This window comes from Microcaecilia unicolor, chromosome 5 (genome assembly GCF_901765095.1).
Source record: "Microcaecilia unicolor chromosome 5, aMicUni1.1, whole genome shotgun sequence".
Lineage (NCBI taxonomy): Eukaryota > Metazoa > Chordata > Amphibia > Gymnophiona > Siphonopidae > Microcaecilia > Microcaecilia unicolor.
In genome coordinates this window covers 103994287-104016970 of record NC_044035.1, presented here as the reverse complement: position 1 = coordinate 104016970, position 22684 = coordinate 103994287, and the positions used below count along the sequence as shown (strand labels likewise).

Below are 22684 nucleotides of genomic sequence, written 5' to 3'. Positions count from 1 at the left end.
TAATGCTCAAAACAGTGCCAGAAAATACCTCAGTTACAGCGCGATAAAAGAATTTTTGTGATGTTAGCGCTGAGCATTGGGAAGTAAGGGGGGGAGGACGTGCCCAGCAGATGCGATTGGCCTCCTTCCCGCCCTCCCTTTCCCTGTTAATTTCATACGCAGAACTAGTTTGAGCCTGGTCGGTGTCAGCCATGGCCAAAAGGAGACTATATATGACTATATGAGCTGCATCTGGGCAAAGAGGTTTTCAAAGGCCTGAAAACTGGTCAAATGACACATTTCCAAGATGAGATAGGTCCCCGAGGCACTGTGCAGTCTAGCAATCCTGGAGCCAAAAATATATTTCCCTGCGAGGAATCAATCAATCCAAAACAGCACAAGTTTAAAATATTGACAGGCCTGTGTGCAAATTCCAGCAGGATTTCTTTGTCCCAGGCACCCTAATGCCAGTTCTGAGCTGGTGCTGGGGTTACAGGTGTAAGAGCGCCCTTGTGAAGTGCGCTGTTCTCTGATCAGTGGACAGGAATAGGAAATTACATCATTTACCTGTTTCTGCCTATATTTGCACGCTGTTCGCGGTGTTCCTTCCCACACTCCTTGTTTTCGGCGGTGAGGGCCTCTAATCATCCTGCGCTAGTGAATGCAGGGCGCTAGTTCGGTGCTAATGGTCTCTAGCACCTGCATTCGCTTCTGAGCATTGGGGTCTAAGTGTGCCAATATTTGCATCTCATTAGCATTGAGCATTAGGGAGTTGTTCTGCCGTGCTGTTCCAGCACTATTTCTCCGGCGCTGTTCAGTGCAAAGCCAGAGTTTTGAGCATCTGGGCCTTGATGCATGGTGGAGGGAAAATACTGCGGAAAGGGACTGGGAGTGATAATTGCAGCATAATTCAGTAGTTGACGGCCCGAACATCAGAAGCAAATGTGGGCATTAGTGCCATACTTGTGCCCGTGTTTGCTACCGCCCCATGATCAGAGCCTCCGAGCGCGTGAAACAACATGCTTGTGGGCTCAGATCACAAGTAGCATGCAAATGCATGGTAAACAGAGCTGGCTTTAGGGTTTGCAGCAGAGGTGTAGCCAGCCCTCGCGGTGGGAGGGGCCAGAGCCTGAGGGGGGGCACATTTTAGTCTGCTGTCCCCCCACCGCCTCACTGCTCCCCCCAACGCCTCACCGCACCGCACAACAGCAAATACATTGGCTGGTTTGGGACCCCAACCCCTGCCAGCTGAAGCCTTCTTTGGCACCACCACGCTCCCTGCCCAGCTCTCTTTTCCTCACATGCTGCAAGCGCCTTTAAGTGAAACTGAGCATGCTCAATTTCACTAAAAGGAGCGTGCAGGACGTGAGGAAAAAGAGAGAGCAGGGCAGGGAACGCAGCAGTGCCGGAGACCGGCGCTGGACAAGGCTTCAGCTGGTAGGGGTTGTAGCCCCCCGCCAGCAAAACCAGGGGCCCGGACAAAATTTGGGGGGCCCAGGCCCCAGTGGCCCCATCTAGCTATGCCACTGGTTTTCAGAACATTGGGGAGGAATGGTGAGCCCTGTCCAGCATGCATTTGCATGCTAGCAGGCCCCCCATCCCTCCCAATGGAAACTCCCTTGCAGGAGCACCTAAGCCCCCCCCCCAGGAACCCAGAATCCCCGCCCCATGCCAGTGACATGGGGGCTGGAGGTCTGGTGGACCTCCAGTCTCTCTGACCCCAATAAAAAAAAGCCCTGGAAGCTCCCCAACCTTGTGGTCTAGCCCCGCCCAGTGCATCCTGGGATGCACTGGGTGGGGCTTCACTACCATATAAGGGAAAACTCTCTTATATGGTGGTAAAGCCCCTGTGTTTGACAGGTCTGGGCTTGTCAAACAAGTGCGGGAGGAATTGTATCCTCCGGTACTTTTACCCTATGATTAGAGATAATAGCAGGGTTTAAATTTGCTTCCTATTATCTCTGATTGTAGGGGTGGTGAAGCTTCCCACTGCTCCAGTGCTATTTTTAGAGCTCTGTTTGGAACAGTGTGGGGCTTTGGAGCTTTTGATCATCTGCACTTCAGTTAACTGACAACTGTGGTAAGTAAGGGAAAACAAAGATAGGATGATCTCAGAATAGTTAAGTCCATTTGCACATGTAGTGACTCATGAATCCAGTGCCCCAATTCAGGCCTGGTGTGAAGGTGTTAAACTCTTTCATAAGTTCCAATCTGAAATGTTCTCCTACTGGTTTTTGATTGTTGCAAATTCTAATGTGTGGTTTATGTCCCTTTATGTTTTCCTTAGGGACTGAGGCCCAGATGCACAAAACTTTAACGACCCTTTAATGAAGAAATTTTCAACCGTAGCATGCATTAAAGGCCATTTTCCGACGACGCTAGCAGCTAACGAAAACGGAATGCAAACGAGTCACTTCCAATTGAAATGTGAACAATTCGCAATGCACTAACCATACCGACGATTGCAACAAATCATGTCATTAAGGCCTGAGCTGTCATACAGACACTGCTCCCCGCTTCTCCCTGCAGCATAAAAATCCAAGCTGGTATGTTTGAAAATAAAAAAACCCCACACAAACAGGTGGCTCCCCGCTTCCCTCTGCATAAAATTGAAAAAAAAAACCCAAAAAGCAAAAAAGGATCAGGAGGGGGCAAAGGCGCTTGTCAGGAGCGTCCTGTATGGACGCCCTTGCCCCCTCCCCCCGCCCGAGGTCGACGCTGCTCCCCGCTTCCCCCTGTATTAAATAAAAAATCAAAACAAAACTTCAAACTGTAGCAGCCACGGCCCCCCCCTTCCTCTCTATTTCTCTTTCTCCCACACAGCTCCGCCTCCCGCCATCCTCCGCCCCCTGAGGTCATCGCCGCCGCTCCCCCCCCTCCATCAGACCCCCCCTCTGCCTTACCGGGCCCGCACAGTGCCTCACCTCTGTGTTAAGGCGCTGCACGGGCAAGAACAGCTGATCGGCGATCAGTGATGCCTCCTCCGACGTCCCTCCGTTCTTCCTGGGCCCGCCCTCCTCTGACGTAAGTTACCTACGTAGGTTGGGCATTCCCTAACTTTTATTATATTTTCTGTTTCTTTGTCCAAGTGTTTATAATTTTTCTTTTGAGCAGGCAGTGTCCTCCTGCTCCTTTAGTCTTGTAGCTTTTGGGGGAGGGACAGGGATTTGATGCAATGAGCTTTCATTTGCAATTTAGTGGAGATTTTTTTTGTTTTCACCTATTTTATCTCCCCTTTCAATTTTAGTTCAGGCCTTGCAGTGATCATTTTTGGCCAGGGGCTCTAAATCCAGCTACAGAGTTGAGGTAATTCCTTAAGAAACTGCCTCAAGTTAGATGGGCAAGTACATGTGTAAATGCTGGTATTCTAGGGGAATCTAGTTATTTGCACATGTATGTGAAATCATATGCATGTAAATAACAAGAATCTGGCTATGCACAATTCTGTAGGTACACGCTTATGTTCAATAGTGCATACTTTGCTGGGAGACGTTCACATGGACAAAGTCTGGGTGGAGCATGGGTGAGCACACACATGTATAACTTATTGAATAATATAATTTATGTGCATAGGGGTAAATCCTATATATAATGACAAAAAAATCAGCGTTGAAAAAAGTTCTATTTTCCAAAATGTGCTTAAAGTTAGGCGCTGTTTGTAAAATAGCGCTTACGCCTGGGAATCGCTCCTAACTTTGCACCAACTAAAACATGGTGCAAATACCCATGTGTACATTTAGGCGTGGATGCCCTTATTCTCTAACTACTCACGGCATTTAAAGGAACGATTGTGATCCACCCATGACTCTCCCATTTCCACACCCCCAATTTTTACCATGTACATTTCAGTTAAATCTAATTAATGCCAATAATTGCTTGTTAAAAAGTCAAACGGTGCTAATTAGCTTGTTATCCAATTAAAAGGCATCAGTGGTGCACCAAGGTCAGGGCAGTGGGGGCGGTCTGCCCCAGGTGCAAATCAAAAGGGGCTCTGCTCCCGTTGCTCCAGTCCCTCTATTCTGGCCGCTGCTGCTGCCTCTCCTCTGGCCGGTCCTGCGCCTTCCTTCCATCAGCCTCCACCCCTTCTGAGCTGTCACCACTGCTGCTTCTCCTCCTCCTGCAGACTAGCAGCAGTGGCGGTAAACAAATAAAAGCAGAAAGATTGCGTGGTCTACACTATCCATGGCTGCCAATCCCACTCCTTTGTCGTTACTTTCCAGTTCTGGAGGAGAGTCGACAGCCCCTCCCGTGGCTCCCGACAATAGACCCCCGGGGCGCTCCTTCCCAACAACATCTCCGCTCTGTCCCCCAGAAGCCCCCCCAGCAACATCCTTCCCCAGCAGCAGCCCCAGCCCAGCCCCACCTCCCGGTCAGGATAGGACCCTCCCCTGGTGCCTACCTGACCTCCCTGGTGGTCCAGTGGGGCATCGGCAGGTGCGAATCCCCCTCACTCCTGCCCCTAGCGGCAGCTTCTTGAAAATTGCTGCTATGACCTTTTGCTGTACTTGTAGTACCACAAGGCTGCCACAGGAGTTTGCCGCAGTCATTTTCAAGAAGGAGAGAGGGGGATTCACTCCTGTCCCTGATGCCCCACTGGACCACCAGGAAGGTCAGGTAGGCCTCGGGGGAGGGTCCTATCCTGACTAGGAGATGGAGGTGGGATAGGGCTCCTGCTGGGGGTGGTGGTGTTGGGGGGGGGGGGTGCCCCAGGGAGCTGTTGTGAAGGTCTGCGGAAGGGAAAAGAAACTTTTTTTTTAATGCAGGTCCTGGCCCGATATTCAACAGGGGCCTACATAACTTTCTTATGCAGGCTTGGCTGAATATCGTCCGGGCCCACATAAGCTCCAGCAGCCTGCTCGCACAAAATTATCCCCCGATGTTCAGTGCCAGTGGCCGGACATGGCTCGGCACTGAATATCAGGGGATAATTTAGCCAGCGATAATAAAATGCTGACCGCCACTGGCTGATTATTGGGGGAGCAGATTATTAGTGCAAAATAATAGTTTTAAAAGCAATCCTCTGTTTAATAGGGAGCCAATGTAATAGGAGTGACATGCTATAAAGGACTCTGGCTACAGCATTATAAATCTACTGTGAAATATAATTTACAAATTGGGTGTCAGGCCTTCCCAAAAGTAGTGGAAAAGAATATACTTGGATTTGATTTGTTACCATTTGATTGGTCATGGGTCAGCCTGTCCTTTTATGACAGCTTGGGGAAAAGCCATTTGTGTAGCAAAAAGGTTTCTAGAAGAGCAGCTGGGCCTCACTTGCTGAGCTTCTACCTAAAATGGGTGCCCCAGGGAAAGTGGTAAGTAGGAAGAAGACTGGCAATAGGGTCATACTTTGCTGATTAAACTCAGTAGGCAGATAGGATGCCATCTGGTGAAGGGCATTAGCTGGGAAATATGGATATGTCAAAAGATGAATTCTCAGGCCTGGCCTTCTTGATTCCACGCTGAGCCTGAAGGCAGTGGGCTACAAATTAATTGGTTGGGCTATGTAACCTATTGTAAATAAAACTGTAGGTATGTTTTATTCCATCTTGAAGTGACATAGCTATTTGAGGAGAGCTGAAGTGAGATGACAAGGACAGGCGAGATGTGTTTGTGTGCCAGAGTTGTTCCATTATATGAAATTATTTAGTAGGCATCAATACATATCAGTAACACACTGTTACAAGTGCTAGAAATTAACACCCTAGTTGTGGGGTCCTTTTACTGAGGCGCACCGAAAAATGGCCTGCGCTGGTGTAGGCACGTGTTTTGGGCACACAGGTCCATTTTCTAGCGTGCCTGCAAAAAAGATCTTTTTTTTTGTCCGAAAATGGACATGCAGCAAAATAAAAATTGGCGTGCGCCAATTTTGGGCCTGAGATCTTACCGCCACCCATTGAATTAGTGGTAAGGTCTCACATGTTAACTGGGTGGTAATCATCAGTGTGTGTACCCTGCCAATTACCGCCCGGTTAGCGCCATGTGGTAGAAAATAAAAAATATTTTCTGCTGCGCGTATTGGACGCAAGTAAAAAATGGAATTACCGCCTGGGGCATGCATTAGCCTGGCATTAGTTCCAAATTGACGCGCATTGGACGTGTGTAGGCGCCTACCCCCCTTAGTAAAAGGACCCCTGAGACATCCAGAAATGTCCATGGACAACTAAAGGCTTTCTCTCCTGAACAGGCTTGTTGATAACACATTGCAGAGAAGCTAAAAGTTACATTTCATTGTAAGGTTATAAGTACATAAGTAATGCCATACTGGGAAAAGACCAAAGGTCCATCGAGCCCAGCATCCTGTCCCCAACAGCGGCCAATCCAGGTCAAGGCCACCTGGCAAGCTACCCAAACGTACAAACATTTTATACATGTTATTCCCGAAATTGTGGATTTTACCCAAGTCCATTTAGTAGCGGTCTATGGACTTGTCCTTTAGGAAACCGTCCAACCCCTTTTTAAACTCTGCCAAGCTAACCGCTTTCACTACGTTCTCCGGCAAAGAATTCCAGAGTTTAATTACGTGTTGGGTGAAGAAACATTTTCTCCCATTTGTTCCAAATTTACTACACTGTAGTTTCATCGCATGCCCCCTAGTCCTAGTATTTTTGAAAAGTGTGAACAGATGCTTCACTTCCACCTGTTCCACTCCACTCCACTCATTATTTCATATACCTCTATCATGTCTCCCCTCAGCCATCTCTTCTCCAAGCTGAAAAGCCCTAGCCTCCTTAGTCTTTCTTCATAGGGAAGTCGTCCCATCCCCGCTATCATTTTTGTCGCCCTTCGCTGCACCTTTTCCAATTCTACTATATCTTTCTTGAGATGCGGCGACCAGAATTGAACACAATACTCAAGGTGCGGTCGCACCATGGAGCAATATAACAGCATTATAGCATCCTCACACCTGTTCTCCATACCTTTCCTAATAATACCCAACATTCTATTCACTTTTCTAGCCGCAGCAGCACACTGAGCAGATGGTTTAAGTGTATTATCAACGATGACCCCCAGATCCCTTTCTTGGTCCATAACTCCTAACATGGAACCTTGCATGGCGTAGCTATAATTCAGGTTCTTTTTTCCCACATGCATCACCTTGCACTTGTTCACATTAAACGTCATCTGCCATTTAGCCGCCCAATCTCCCAGTCTCGTAAGGTCCTTCTGTAATTTTTTCACAAAGGATGTTTCGCCAACACCTTTCATGACACTATTATTGTGTTTGATGTAAATCATTTTGGGTGAGACTACTGTCCTTCTTAAACAAAATATACTATAAGGGGACAATTGTATATAGGTTACTCAAATTTCGCTGCTAAAATGCAGGGCACTTAGCACAAATTCTTTATTCCATTATTGAATAGAGCGTATGGCATTTGCATGGCAACATTTAGGCTTTCCCTTATGCTATGTAAAAGGCAGGTGTGAAAGTTAGCATGTAAATGTTGCACTCAAGTGCATAGCTTCTAGTATTCTACAAATTACATGCGTAAGTGTGGGACCTGCCTGTGCTCTGCCTAGGTGCTATAATTTTAGCATGCAAATGGCGCTTACATTCAAGCAGTAACATTATAGAATTAGGGGTAATACTACAATTTTGAAAAGAAAGTAGGTTAGAGCAACAGCTGACAGAACTGAATGAAGTGATCATACGTGAGCCAGGAGCATGATTTGCTCTATCCTACATTTGTAACCCATATCCCATAGACTTGTGGGCCTTCATGTTCTATTTTTGCCATTGTAATAGTTGGACTAGCCCTTCACGCCTCCTCTTGCTATAGGAAAAAAGTTCTGCTGCTAATTTTGGAGTGATCTAGTAACCAAATTAGAATAAAAAAGGAAGTTACAAATGTATAATGTAAATTTAAAAGAAGATGACTTATTTTAAGGAAATTCCCTAGTAAGTTTCTTGAGAATGATTTAGGGGGTCTTTTACAAAGCATCGGTAAGTCCAACGTGGGCTTGCTGAATGCTAAATTGGCACTACTGCTGGCCCAGTGCGGCCACCGGTGGTAGTTCCTCTCCAAGTCCGTGCCATTTCCGTGGGAAAAAGAAAACCCCTGGAAATGACTTGTGCAGCGGTAATCGGGCATCACAGCGTGCTGCTAGGTTACTGTGGGAGCCCTTATCGCCACCTCAATGGGTAGCTGTAAGGGCTGCCTGCCGCATGACCACTAAGTAAGAGTTCTCTTACAGCATGGCTATGTTTGTCTGGGGGCTTTTTATTTGTTGCGGTAAAAAGGTCCCTGATACGTGGGAAAAATTGCCCCACTTCTAGCGCATGGCCCTTTTTCCCGCAGCTTGGTAAAAGGGCCCCTTAACGAACAACAAGTGAAAATAGTGAGTAGTAAATGCTTTTAAGCTGCTACTATACCACCAATATAATTTCACCCTGACCACAGTATTATCTATGCATAGCAAGGATTCTACACAGTTTTCAGTCTTTCAGTTTAATAGCTTAAATTACAAACAAGTGACAAAATTAATCCATCTTGATGGATGATGATTGATGCATGCATGCATCTGCAACTGGCAAAAATACAGAGAAGGATTCTATTCGCAAAAATAGCCTATTTAGAGACTTTACACCCCCCAAGAGAAGCCATTAAATCTTCTTGAACACCCTAAATTCAGTAACAAGATGTACAAGAATTTTAAGCAGTTTTACCTTTAGACAATGGATTTTATTGACATCTGGTGCTGGCATGGGATGTTTCTGATGATATTTTGCAGAATGGATGTCTTCAAATCTTTTTTTTTAGGATTGTTCAAGCTACTTCAATAAAGTAAAGCTGCTTATGATTCCTTCTCTGCCCAATGTTTTCTAACAGTGACTCTCAGATCCTTGGTTTCCGGAGTTTTGAGGTCATGTGTTGTATAAACTGTTACATAACTTGTGAGGAACTACTTCTCATGAAACCTGGAAGGAGGGTCCCATTTATACAATAATTCATGCCATGGCAAGTCAGTCAGGGCACTCGTAGCAAAGGTAGCTCCATATAAGATTGAAGAATGCACCAGAGGAACCTGTTTGCTGAGGGTGTTTATGCACAGGAATACAGGACAGGTTTAAAGTGACAAGTTCTATAAAGAACACTTTACTGCTGTTATTGCCGTTGAAATTACTGTAGCGTGCTTTAAAATTGTTAAGAAATAAAATTGATAAGAAACATTTTTAAAGCAAACAAAAAGTACTAGGTGAAAGTTTTATTATTTTTTAGCTTATGTTTTATTATACCTTTTCAACAGAAGTTCAAGGTGAAGTACAACAGAAATAAAATACATTACAATGAAATTACAAATAGCATACATAATAATGTAAGACAATAAACATTAATCATAAAAACAATAACAAAATTCAAAAAACAATAAACTAAAAAGATTGAGGGGTCCTTTTACTAAGCCGCAGTAAAAAGTGGCCTGCAGTAGTGTAGGCGCGTGTATTGGGCACACGCCAGACCAGTTTTTACCACGTCTGTAAAAAAAGATCTTTTTAAAAATGGGATGGGAAAAGGGCCTGTGGTAAAACTGAGACCAGCACGCATCCAAAACAGGCCTGAGTCCTTAACGCCACCTATTGATCTTGTAGTAAGGGCTCAATTGCTACACACGTGGTGATTGGTCAGCACACGCCAAGTGCCGATTACCGCCGGAAATGATGCACATGGAAATAAATAAATAAATCATCCAGGCGGTATGGGTGCGTGCCAAATCTGAAATTACTGCCAGGAGGGGGCGTGGTAGCCTGGCAGTAGTCTCATTTTGGCATGTGCTGCACTCACGTAGCACCTAATGTGCCTTTGTAAAAGGGCCCCTTATTTCTTAAAAATTAAAACAACAAAATTCTATTCTGCAATCAAACAGAAAATATCATGCTCTGCTATAAGACAGAGAGGAACCAAATAAAACCACTACTACTACTTATCATTTCTATAGTCCTACTAGACGTATGCAGTGCTGTAAACTTAAGAAACAGTCCCTGTTCGACAGAGCTTACAATCTGTTTAAATTATTTGTATTAAGATCAAAATGGCACAGAAGGATAACACACAAATAGAATACAAATGGTCAGTACATTTTTACAACAGTTACTCACCCTCACCTTCACCCCACTACCTAAACAATAAACTCCCACAATGAAGCCTAGGAAAACAAAGCAAAATGAATAGGCCTGTATTCTTATGACCTCCTGGATATAACCAGAACCCCCCCCCCCCCAAAAAAAAAAAACAAACAAAAAAAACTCTCTAGCTGTTTTTAGTGAATCTGTATCACAGGCACATGATTTTGACCAGTTTTTAAACTGATTACTTTTTTTTTTTAACTGATTTTTAGGTTTGTCTTTTACACAGATTTTTTTATGCATGACCTCAGCATGCATATATGCTTGGTTGATGCAGCAAGTTTGCTTTCACTACATCCACAGCATTTTTTTTGGAGAGATTGTTCCTAATATGTGTAAGTACATTGAGAACCTTTTATGGATTTATTTTATTCCTTAGCCCTGTTAGGCAACTTTTATCATCTGTGGTGTTTGGGGTTGTGTTTTAGAGCATTCTATGTTTTTACAGCCACACCAGCCTGGTTTATTTTGAAGTTGTATATCAGCTGGGTAAGCCTCTCTGTTTTACTGTTTCACCATTGCACATCATTTTTAGCACCTAGACATCCATGTTAAATAACATGGTGTTATTTAAGAGTTCTTAAAGCTTATTTATTTAAATTATGCTTTTAAAGATATGTATTATTCACAGTTGTGCATTGTTTTATTACATAAGTACCCAGAGCCTTCGCAGCTTGAGCTTCCTCTGAATGTTCCTGTGGTGTTTTTAGTCTATTTATTTATTTATTTATTAATTATCATGTCTTTTATATGTTGTTTTTAGATACTGAATGATTTTATTTTAATTTACAGTGACCTATTTCCCCTGACAAAGCCATTTTTATTCTGGCAAAGCATGGCCATGTCGGGCATTTTATGTTGAATACCTGGGAGCTTTTAATCTACAAATAAAGACATTGCTTTTTTACAAGGTCTACCATTGTTTCATTTTCCATATTGGATTTGGCAGACCAACTGCCTTGTTGTTTTCTGACTAAAGACTGTATGTACACATCCCAAATAGATAAAAAAAAAAATCTTTTTTCGTTTAAGTGAACCCCTAGCCCTAGTGTGCTTTAAGAGCATCAGAACAGGAAATCTATTATACCAGGCCCAAAAAGAGGGGAAGTCAGAAGACATCCAGACTCCCAAGATAATTTTCTTGCCCACAAGGTTGGCTTTCCGAATTAACTGACTTCCATTTTTAACCTGCAGCACAAAAATCTCATGACGGTCAAGGAGGATACCCATCGGTGAAAGAGGAATAGAATGCAATAAAGGCTCCAGATAACAGGTGACTGAATTCCAAAAAGACTGAATCTGAGGACAATCTCAAAAGGCATGGAACAGGTTATTCACATACTAGTAGCATTAGTGGCAAAGCGGAGCTTCCAACATTTGGGTTTTCTTTTTGTTTTTAAGTTCCAAGAGTCAGTAACCCAATGGTCAAAAGTGTAAGCCACATTGAGCCTGCAAACAGGTGGGAAAATGTGGGATACAAATGCAGTAAATAAATAAATAAATATTATCCATGCCCAGTGTAAAGGAAGTGTTTCCCTGGATAGACAACATGTCAGAAATTTCTGCTGATATATGCCAAAGAGAGGTAAGCTCCCTCCAGATATCTTGTAAGGGATGAAGCAGAACACTAGACTATATGAACAGGGATAGAGTTCATAGGGGTGCATGAACGAGGTATCAGAGATGCCAAGGATGAAAATAATGTTGTTCCATTAATAAATCTTGTGAATCAAGAAGCCAATCTCCTAGGTGCCTTACAAACATGCTGTATTATATTTTTTGAGATCTGGGAAGCTTAAGTCACCCTCCCTCCAAGAACCCAGAAGCAATCTAAAGGCATCTTAGGCTTGGTCCCACCCCAACAAAATTTGGATAATAATTTAGATAAACAACAAAGGTCCCAGTGTAATAATTTTAATTGCAAAAGAAAAAACAGAAAGCAGACACTGGAGGTCCAAACAGTTCTTTTATTCGTACAGACCCGACGTGGCTCGTTTCGCCAATTAAGGCTGCATCAGGGGTAGCAATATAAAGGGACATAAAAAGGCTTAGCCTGGATAGCACAAATGATCATCCAAGATGACTTCACCAGTGGTTGCTTCACAGAAGTGGAGCAGCAGCTTCAATCCTCTGTATGGGCATACAGAGGAGACAGTGTAGTAATTAAATGGCAAAACACTTCATTATTAAATACATTGGGAGCATAAAAATTGCAAAGAAGGATGCTTTGCTGATCTATCAAAATTGTAACAAAAATGTGGAGGGGCATAATCGAACAGGGCGCCCAAGTTTTCCTGAGGGCGTCCTCGCAGGACATCCTCGGGAAGAGGCGGGGAAACTCATATTATCAAAACAAGATGGGCGTCCATCTTTCATTTCGATAATGCGGTTGGGACGCCCAAATCTCAACATTTAGGACAACCTTAGAGATGGTCGTCCCTTCAGCGATAATGGAAACCGAGGACACCCATCTAAGAAACAACCAAATGCAAGCCATTTGGTCGTGGGAGGAGCCAGCATTCGTAGTGCACTGGTCCCCCCCCTCATGCCAGGTCACCAACCGGGCACCCTAGGGGGCACTAGAGTAGACTTCATAAAATGCTTCCAGGAACATAGCTCCCTTACCTTGTGTGCTGAGCCCCCCCAAAACCCACTACCTACAACTGTACACCACTATCATAACCCTTATGGGTGAAGGGGGGCACCTACATTTGGGTACAGTGGGTTTGTGGTGGGTTTGGGAGGGCTTGCTGTTTCCTCCACAAATGTAACAGGTAGGGGGGGGGGTATGGGCCTGGGTCCGCCTGTCTGAAGTGCACTGCAGTACCCACTAAAACTGCTCCAGGGACCTCCATGCGCTGTCATGGACCTGAGTATGACATCTGAGGCTGGCAAAAAAGATTTTTAAAGGTTTTTTTTGAGGGTGGAAGAGGGTTAGTGACCACTGGGGAAGTAAGGGGAGGCCATCCCTGATTCCCTCCGGTGGTCATCTGGTCAGTTCGGGCACCTTTTTGAGGCTTGGTCACAAGAAAAAGTATGGACCAAGTAAAGTCGGCCATGTGCTCATCAGGGACACCCTTCTTTTTTCCATTCCTTGTCAGCAGCAGATGAATCCATTAACTGATGGGTTATGTCCGCCTACCAGCAAGTGGAGGTAGAGAACACTGAAAAACCATAATGCTCTAAGGACGGCTAGCTCCATCTGCCTTCAGTATTGCTCTATCTCCCAGCAGGTGTGGACGTAGCTTGATTAGCTCCTGGAAGAATTCTGCCTGGGGTGGCTCCTGTGCTTTTGCCAGTTGTAGCAGGGGTGTTGTGGCTGGTGGTGCCCACTTTGAAGGCATATAGGTTCGCCCTTTCCCTGCCTTACCCGTCTCCCTGCCTACCGGAGTACCTCTGTTGCTGCCTCCGCCAACTTTCTTTACAGCATTAAAAAAAAAAAGGAATACGCATTGGTTCTGCGTGGCTATTCTGAGGCTATTTTCCACGTGAAGCTTGACCGGAGCTCATTTGACTCGGTCTGTTGAGGTGAGAGTGGTGCCCAGCTCCTCCGGGGAGGTCCCACGGATGCCATTCCGATCGGGGCAAGTTTTGGTGCGAAGCCGCCATTTTACTTATATAATTCCGTCCGGTTGGACAATGGCTGCTGAAGCAGTTAAACGCTGCTCCCGTTGTAGTAAACATAGATCAGCAGCGGGGCTCTGTAAGACGTGCTCTTTAGATGCTAGAGCTGGTACGAGCATGGTACGAGCATGGCGAGCGATGATTCTTCCCGCTCAATGGAGCTGGCAGTGGGCGCCATTTTGGAAGCGCCGCATGCCTCGACCCTCGCTGTTGCAGAGGAGTCTGAGTGCAGGGGGACGCCTCGGTTAGAGGCTACCAGAGGAGCTCCTGTTCCCGTTTCTCCTGATTTGGAGACGGAAGGTCAGGGTTAGTGTTTCTCCCCAGAGTTTGTGTTTTTAATGCATAAAGCTTTCATGCTGAAAAGAGCTCTGCCACATGTGTCTGACACTGCGCTGCTACCTGGTTTCCCCCCGGGTGTTGATGGCCCGGGGCCGGTTGATTCCCCCGAGCGTTGGAAGGACGCAAAACACAGACGGGTAGATTCCCCGTCAGAGAGTGGCGCACTTCCATTCCCCCCCCCCCCCCCGTGGTCGGGCGGTGCAGATTCTGAGGGTTCTGGCAGGGCCTCTTGGTCTGAAGAGCTAGAAGAAAGTGCCGGTTTGCCACTGGATCTGGATGATCCCAATGCAGTGAGGATTTTCCACCGCGATGAGCTGCCAGCGCTCATTTCGGACGCCTTGCAGGCCCTCTCGATTGATGATCCTGCCAAGGGCGAGGCCTCCTCTGGTAATCCGAGGATGGCAAGTACTAAGAAGCCTGCTCGAGCCTTTCCTGTGCATGACTCCATCCAAGAGCTTATTTCAGCTCAATGGTCTGAACCCGAAGGGCCCTTGAAATTGGCCAGGGCTATGGGTCAGCTTTACCCTCTAAGTAAAGAGCACTTGGCCCCTTTGGGGATGCCTAAAGTGGACGCCTTGGTCACGGCGGTGACTAAGAGGACCACCCTCCCCGTGGAGGGAGGGGTTGCCCTGAAAGACGTACAGGACCGGTGGCTTGAATCCGCGTTGAAACGGTCATTTGAAGTCTCGGGCCTCGCCTTAAGGGCATCCATATGCAGTTCCTATGCTGCCCGGGCCTGCCTTTCTTAGTTACAACAGGCAGTGGAACAGCCCGTGGATGGTGCAGAGTCCCTCGCTGAGGTTGCACCGCGGATGGAGTCGGCCCTGTCATTTTTGGCTGACGCCCTCTATGATCTGATCAGAGCTTCGGCTAAACAGATGTCTGTGGCGGTTGCGGCCCGCCACCTTCTATGGCTTCGGCATTGGGCGGCTGACATGGCCTCTAAGCACAGGCTGGTGAAGCTTCCCTTTCGGGGCCACCTGTTATTTGGAGAGGAGCCGGAGAAGATTGTGAAAGACCTGGGGGACCCTAAACCCCAGCGCTTACCCGAGGATAGGCCAAGGCCTTCTTCCAAGGGTTCAGTGTGGCCCTCCTCTTCCAGACCTCGCTTCCGTGAAGCTCACAGGTATCACCCAGGGCGCTCTGCTGGGGTTTCTCAACGTGCCCGTTTTCAGCAGAGGAACTCCTTTCGCTCGGACAAGCGTTCCGCAGCGGCCAGTTCAAGGCTGGCCCCCTCAATGACGGGGCGCCGATCCATTCCTCGATTCCTGCAGTAGGAGGACGTCTTTCCGTCTTTCTCGAGGAATGGACCAAGATTACCTCTGATCAGTGGGTCCTGGACCTGATTAGAGAAGGTTACCGATTGGAATTCAGCGCCCCGGTGAGAGACGTGTTTGTGGAGTCCCGATGCAGTACTACCGTCAAACGGGTGGCGGTAGAGGAGACCTTACAAGTCTTGTTGCACCTTGGAGCGGTGATCCCTGTGCCTCCCGCCGAACGCGGCTGCGGTCGCTACTCCATTTACTTTGTGGTGCCTCCAAAAAGGCGGGTCTTTCCGACTGATCCTCGACTTAAGGTCAGTCAACGAGGCTTTAAGAGTGCGACATTTTCACATGGAAATGCTGCGCTCCGTCATTGCGGCGGTACAGCCAGGAGAATTTCTCACGTTTCTGGACCTAAAAGAAGCTTACTTGCACATTCCTATTTGGCCCCCACATCAATGTTGGGAAAACATTTCCAGTTTCGGTCCTTGCCTTTTGGCCTCATCACAGCTCCCCACACCTTTTCCAAGGTTATGGTGGTAGTAGCTGCTTTTCTCAGGTGACAGGGTATCCGGGTTCACCCGTACCTCGACGACTGACTCATCAGAGCAGATTCGGCAGACGAAAGTCATCTGGCCACTGAGTGGTCTCAGTACTGCAATCTCTGGGCTGGGTCGTCAATATACCCAAAAGTCACCTGATCCCCTCTCAATCTCTCGAATATTTGGGGGTCTGGTTCGACACGGCCTCGGGGTTTGTCTTTCTACCCGACAAAGGCGGTGCAATCTTCAGAATCAGGTCCGTCTGCTCCTGTGGATGCCTCGCCCGCGAGCTTGGGACTTTGTCCAGCTGCTGGGGTCGATGATGGCCACTTTGGAGGTAGTGCCTTGGGCGAGAGCGCACTTGAGACCTCTGCAGATTGCCCTGCTTCAATGATGATCTCCAGTGTCCCAGGATTATCAATGCAGACTCACGTGGCTCCCTGCGGCCCAGCTCATTATGGAGTGGTGGCTCTCTGACAGCATGCTGCGGCGAGGAATGCCGCTGGCACTTTCCTCTTGGTGGCTGGTGATAACCGATGCCTGCCTGGTTGGCTGGGGAGCACATTGCAAGGGAAGCTATGCCCAGGGTCTGTGGACACCCTCGGAATCGGGGTGGTCCATCAATCACTTGGAACTGAGAGTGATATTCTAGGCTTTTCTGGCCTTTCACAAGACTCTGGAGGGGCTGGCTGTCAGAGTTCTGTCGGACAATATGACAGCTGTGGCCTACATAAATTGACAGGGCGGCACTCAGTGCAGGGCACTGGCCACGGAGGCCACTCAGATTTGCCACTGGGCCGAGCTACATCTGCAGCTTCTGTCAGCAGCTCATATAGCAGGTCAGAGAAACGTGCAAGCTGATTTTCTAAGCAGGCATCAAATCGACCCAGTGGAGTGGGAACTGGCAGACTATGTGTTTCTTCAGATCTGTGCCAAATGGGGAACGCCCGTAGCGGATCTAATGGCGTCAAGTGCAAATGCCAAAGTCCCGTGCTTTTTCAGCAGATGGAGAGATCCTCGCTCGGCGGGGTTGGATGCCTTGGCTCAACCCTGGCCTCCGGGCCTCATGTATGTGTTCCCTCCTTGGCCCTTGATAGGGCGAGTCCTCCTGTGAATTCGGCTACATCAAGGAGTGGTGATCCTCATTGTCCCGGATTGGCCCAGGTGGCCGTGGTACGCGGATGCTGGTGGAGGCCCCTCTTCCTTTGCCTCTGGTACCAAACCTATTGATGCAGGGACCGGTGACCATGGAGGATCCCTGCCGCTTTGGTCTTACGGCATGGCTCTTGAGAGGGCGCAATTGAGAGACAAAGGCTATTCTAACAAAGTCATCTCCACTCTCTTGCAGGCCTGCAAGTGGTCCACTTCCGTTGCTTATGCTCTGATCTGGCGCCAGTTTGAAGTGTGGTGTGTTTCAAAGGCGATCACACCCATGAGGGCTTCAGTCTCGCCAATACTGGAGTTTTTGCAGGATGGTTTACAAAAAGGCTTGGCCTACAATTCCCGGCGAGTTCAAGTGGCAGCATTGACATGCTTTTGAGGGAAGGTCTCTGGCCTTTCCCTGGCCGAAATTCGGACGTTGCCAGATTTCTAAGAGGGGCGCTCCGGCTTTGCCCTCCAGTGTGGCTGCCGTGTCCGGTTTGGAACCTGGGGCTGGTGTTGAAGGCGCTCCAGTGTTCGCCCTTCGAGCCGCTGAGGCGAGCTTCAGAGAAGGATGTGACTCTAAAGTCAGTCTTTTTGGTGGCCATAACCTTGGCGAGACGCGTGTCTGAGTTCCAGGCTCTGTCCTGTCGAGACCCATTTCTGCAATTCTTAGAGTCCGGAGTTATGGTGCGTATTGTGCCTTCCTTCCTGTCTAAGGTGGTTTCAACGTTTCACCTAAACCAGCCTATTTATCTACCCTCCTTTACTAGGGAGGAGTTTCCGGAATCTTTTGGGCAGTTACATCTTCTGAATGTTCGCAGGGCTCTCTTGCAGTATCTAAAAATGTCTAATGACTTCAGGACCTCTGATCACCTTTTTGTCTTGTTGTCAGGTCCTCGAAGAGGGTCTCCGGCGTCTAAGGCCACTATGGCCCATTGGCTCAAGGAAGTCATTTTTTCCTGCATATCTGCTGTCAGGGTGGTCTCCACCTGATGCATTTAAAGCGCATTCCATGAGAGCGATTTCCTCTTCGTGGGTTGAAACAGGAGCACTCTCTCTTCAGGAGATCTGTAGTGCGGCTACTTGGGCTTCTAAGCTTTCCTTCGTCCGGCATTACAGGCTGGATGTTGCAGTGAAGCGGGACGCGCAGTTTGGAGCACAAGTACTTGCTTGGGGAGTGACAGATTCCCGCCCTAACTAGGGAGTGCTTTTGTACATCCCATCAATTAATGGATTCATCTGCTGCTGATGACAAGGAAGGGAAAATTAGGTTCTTACGTTGGTAATTTTCTTTCCTTCAGTCACAGCAGATGAATCCATGATCCCTCCCTGTCTGTCTGTTTATTTGTTCAGTTGTTTCCTGCAGACATGTTCCCTCATTGGGAGAAGTTGGAAAACAGTCTTCAGGATTTCTGTTCGGTTACAGGAGGTTGAGATCGTCCCTCCTTTGTGTGATTATTGCTCCTGTTCTGGGGCATTCGTTCGCTGTGAGGAAAGTTCATGTTATTCTACTTTGAGGATACACTCTGCTTTGGAAGTTTTGAATACTGAAGGCAGATGGAGCTAGCCGTCCTTAGAGCACTATGATTTTCAGTGTTCTTTATCTCCACCTGCTGGTAGGCGGACATAACCCATCAGTTAATGGATTCATCTGCTGTGACTAAAGGAAAGAAAATTACCAAGGCAAGAACCTAATTTTCCCTTATCGGCCGAGGATGCCCATGTGTTAAGCACGCCCCAGTCCCACCTTCGCTATGCTTCCGATATGCCCCCAGGAACTTTGGTCATCCCCGTGACGGAAAGCAGTTGAGGACGCCCAAAATCGGCTTCTGATTATGCCGATTTGGGTGACCCTGGAAGAAGGACGCCCATCTCCCAATTTGTGTTGAAAGATGGGTGCCCCTCTCTTTCGAAAATAAGCCTGATAGTGTCCCTCAGAATCAGTGATAAGACACTGCACTTGGATATCAAGCTTTTTATTAAAAAGAATGAGGATCCCAGCCTTCCGGTTCACTGCTGGGGACTTCACTATTTTGCCTACCCACCATTTCTGAAATTTCCTATGTTCCACAGATGAAAGATGAGTTTCCTGCAATAGGGCAACATTAACCTTCTGACTGTGAAGTGTTTGGAGTATTTTTTTGCTGTTTGATTGGTGACCCCATCTACATTCCAAGAGATTATTAATAGGTGACATAGCATAAAATCACATATGGGAGCATGTCGTAGAAAAATGGAAAAAAGCAAAAAGAAAGAGAGGGAAACTATCTCAGCCGGCGGTCCCCACCCTGAGACAATAACAGACAATAGAACAGACATCCAGGACCCCAGTGCAGCAACCAACAAAAAGAGGGGAAGAAGAAAAAAAAAACCCAAACCCAAACCCAAACCCACCCAGTTTCCTTTCCACAGTCTTAAACCTCCTTCCAACTATTGGCCCAACCATCTGAGTCGTCACATTCCAAATGCCCCACCACCCAAAACACCCTGTAAATTGAAATATCATGCTTTACCCCCTCCTAAGAGATTCCCTATACCAAGGAGTCAGAAGGAGCAAGAGAGTCCTACCAAGTCAATACATCTCCTGAAGAACCATAACAAAGGAGCAATATTGAGGAGCAATATTGAGTGAACACTCAGCAACTTTGCAAGACTATCACAATAATCATAACACTATATAAGGATACAACAGTACAACTTAAAAAGATCCAATAGTGGTTAACAGTAAAAATAACAAAAAGAAGGAAAAACACCCTGCTATATATTCTGGGACAGCTGAACAGTCAAAAGTTGGAACTGTTGCTATAACATATGGAAGAGTAGCCCTAAAGGCTAGATAGCCAGACTCCCGGTCCTAAGAAAATGTCAATAGCAATAAATTTTTATTTAGATTTTTTTTTGCTCACACCTTTTCAGTAGTAGCTCAAGGTGATGTATATTCAGGCTCACTGGGTATTTTGATAAAATGAAAACAATCCACCAGCTATGGGATATAGAAACATCAGTGAAACCATGTGAAAAGACTGAGGGAATGCCAAAAAGATCAAATGTCAAACGAAGAACTTCTCCGGCTCCAGAGGGCCCGCTGAGAGGTCCAAAATTACAACTGCTACATGTGGAAGGCATAAGTCTGAAACAAAAATCAAACTTTGGACTGACCCCCTTTTGTTGCTTCTACAGATTCAAGCACATGCACTTCATCATTGTGATGAACTTTAAGACTGGCTGGAATAAGCAGTGCAAAGTGAATTTTGGCAGCAAACAAGGTAGGACACAAAGGTATGAAAGCTCGACATTTCAGACACACCTCAGAAGAGTAATCCTGGAAGCATAAAATTTTCCGGTTTTGATAACTGAGATATTTCCCACTGCAAAGTACTTGCAATACTGCTGCTTTATGTTCATAGCGCCTCAAGACCTTTCTATTTGGCAAAGCGTATGCCTCACTCCCGCCAGGCATCTCTACCTTCTGATCTGTCTTACCCCAGTGTCACATTACTCACCGCTGCTCTTTCTCTTTTACTTTACCTCGCTTTGCCTTTTCCCCATTATACTTCTAGGACATTAATTATTTGACCCCTGACATGCTGTGTTTTTATGTAGATTGTTGTAAGCCACATTGGGCCTGCACATGGGTGGGAAATTGTGGGATATAAATGCTGTAAATAAATAAATAAATAGTTCAAAACTTTCAAAATAACCACTCTAGGTCTCCCGTTCACCAGCTGCTGGGCTCCCAGGCGAAGCGCCCACTCCACGCGGAAGGGACTCAGATGATTAGTTAAGCCCAAGTCAGTAGAGATTGTGAGCCCAAGATTTTACCTTCCGAAATAGATTCTGAGAGCCCAGGGACATAACCAGACCTGAAATTGTGGGGGGCCCAGATTTAGCACAGGGTGCACTAGGCATATAAGTGTGAGTAGAGTGCACGTGATAATGGATTTCTAAGTAAAAAGTCTGTCCTGCTGCATCAACAAAAACAACACATACATTTATGCACCTTGGAAGCATTAACATTTTTAAATGACGTTGCATTATCCCATAACTTAAAACTTTACCATTATAGTAGACTTGAGTCTGGTCAACCTCTCAACATACATCACAGTATTCTGGAAAATAATTACTGCAGTAGCACATATCCTTCAACTTTATAAGAAATATGAAGTACCTTATTAAGCTGTATTAAAATAAGTCTTCTTGTTCCTTCCTCTGCTTTCTCTCTTTTCTGAAGCTGACATGAACCAGTTCAAGTTCCTGAAGTTCCTGTCAGTGTTCCTTCCACCCTCTTCTTACGAAAGAGCAGACAAATATAGGATTGTCTGTGAAATTACTTTTTGAAGTAAGACTAAATCCTGTAAAGATGCTTCTTACAACCTATGTAGCAAGCTTGACAGCACCAGTTCTGAACACACAAATATCAGTAACTGTACCTTTAAAAAGGTAGCAGTGAATCTACAGAAAGACACTATGCTTCCTATTGGAAAAGCCAGACAAATCAGACTCCTATGGATCCTCACACAAATTACATGCCAGCTGAATCTCTCACTTTGGTCACTCACAGAACACGGAGCAATCCTCACCAATTACAGAATAAAGGACCAAAATTAGAATAGGAAACACTGAGAAATCACATTCTCTGTAACAGAGGCGTATCTGAAATGCGGCGGTAGGAGGGGCCAAGGCCAGAGTGAGGGGGCACATTATAGCCCCCCCGCCCCGCCGTTACTGTCACCTACCTTTGCTGGCAAGGGACCCCAACCCCCGCCAGCCGAGGCCCGCTTCCTCCTGCCGAACGGAGCAGCTTTGAACAGCACGGACTCTGGAAGACGAAAAAGAACTTTAAAAGACCTCGGCTCTGCTGGCGGGGGTTGGGGGGGTTGGGATCCCCCGCCAGCCGAAGGAATATTTTTAAAGGTAGCGGCAGGAGGAAGAGGACCTCGGCTGGTGGGGTTGGGGTCCCCCGCCAGCAAAGGTAGGTGACCACGGCAGGGGGGTCCAGGGCGAAATTTGCAGGGGCCCAGGCCCCCTTGGCCCCACGCAGATACGCCCCTGCTCTGTAAGCAGTTCAGCACAGGAAAAATAAAAAGGGATTATCTACTGTAGGGAGCAAAATACAAGATCATTTTCTACCCCAAAATAAAAACCCACAAAAAAATTATCTGGATACCCAAGAAAAGTTAAAAATTTGTGGGACAACAGTGAGCTGTATTTTCAAAGCACTTAGACTAACAAAGTTACATAGGCGTCCTTTTACCAAGCTGTGGGAAAAAGGGCCCTGCACTAGCAGCGGGGGCCGTTTTTCCCATGCACCAGGGCCCTTTTTAGCACAGTGGATAAAAAAGCTCCCCGATACACATAGCCATTCGGTAAAAGAAGGCCTGCCAGTGGCCCAGAAAATTGAAGGACAGCGGTGCAAGGAGCGGTGAAGGACAGTGGTGCAGAGAGTGGGAGGGTAGCCAGTAGTGCCTAAAACACAGGCACTTGACCGGCCATCAGGGTTGTGAGGCCTAAGGCTGGAATGGGGAGGCCTGGGTCCCCAAAGACCCCCATAGCTACGCCATTGTGGGAGTCCAACTGGAGTGGTTTTCTAAGTCTTGCACGTTGTACTGGCAATCCTTAAGCTCTGTCTGTGTATGGGAGTGAGTATCTTCCACCATTTGCATTCTGTCCTC

The 22684-nt window shown here is 46.7% G+C and overlaps 1 protein-coding gene across 3 annotated transcripts in view; it reads right to left on the bottom strand.

Moving 5' to 3' along the window:
* The window catches only part of LOC115471149 (ATP-binding cassette sub-family G member 2-like), a 102964-nt gene extending 81707 nt beyond the window's left edge, over positions 1-21257 (bottom strand). For 2 of the 3 annotated variants that reach the window (XM_030204844.1, XM_030204846.1), the window contains exon 1: positions 8648-8787. The gene's annotated coding sequence lies outside the window, so the exon portion shown is untranslated. Of the gene's footprint in view, positions 1-8647; positions 8788-21180 lie in introns of those variants that run through there. The other variant, XM_030204845.1, reaches the window with a different exon arrangement.
* Positions 21258-22684: the final 1427 nt, after the last annotated feature.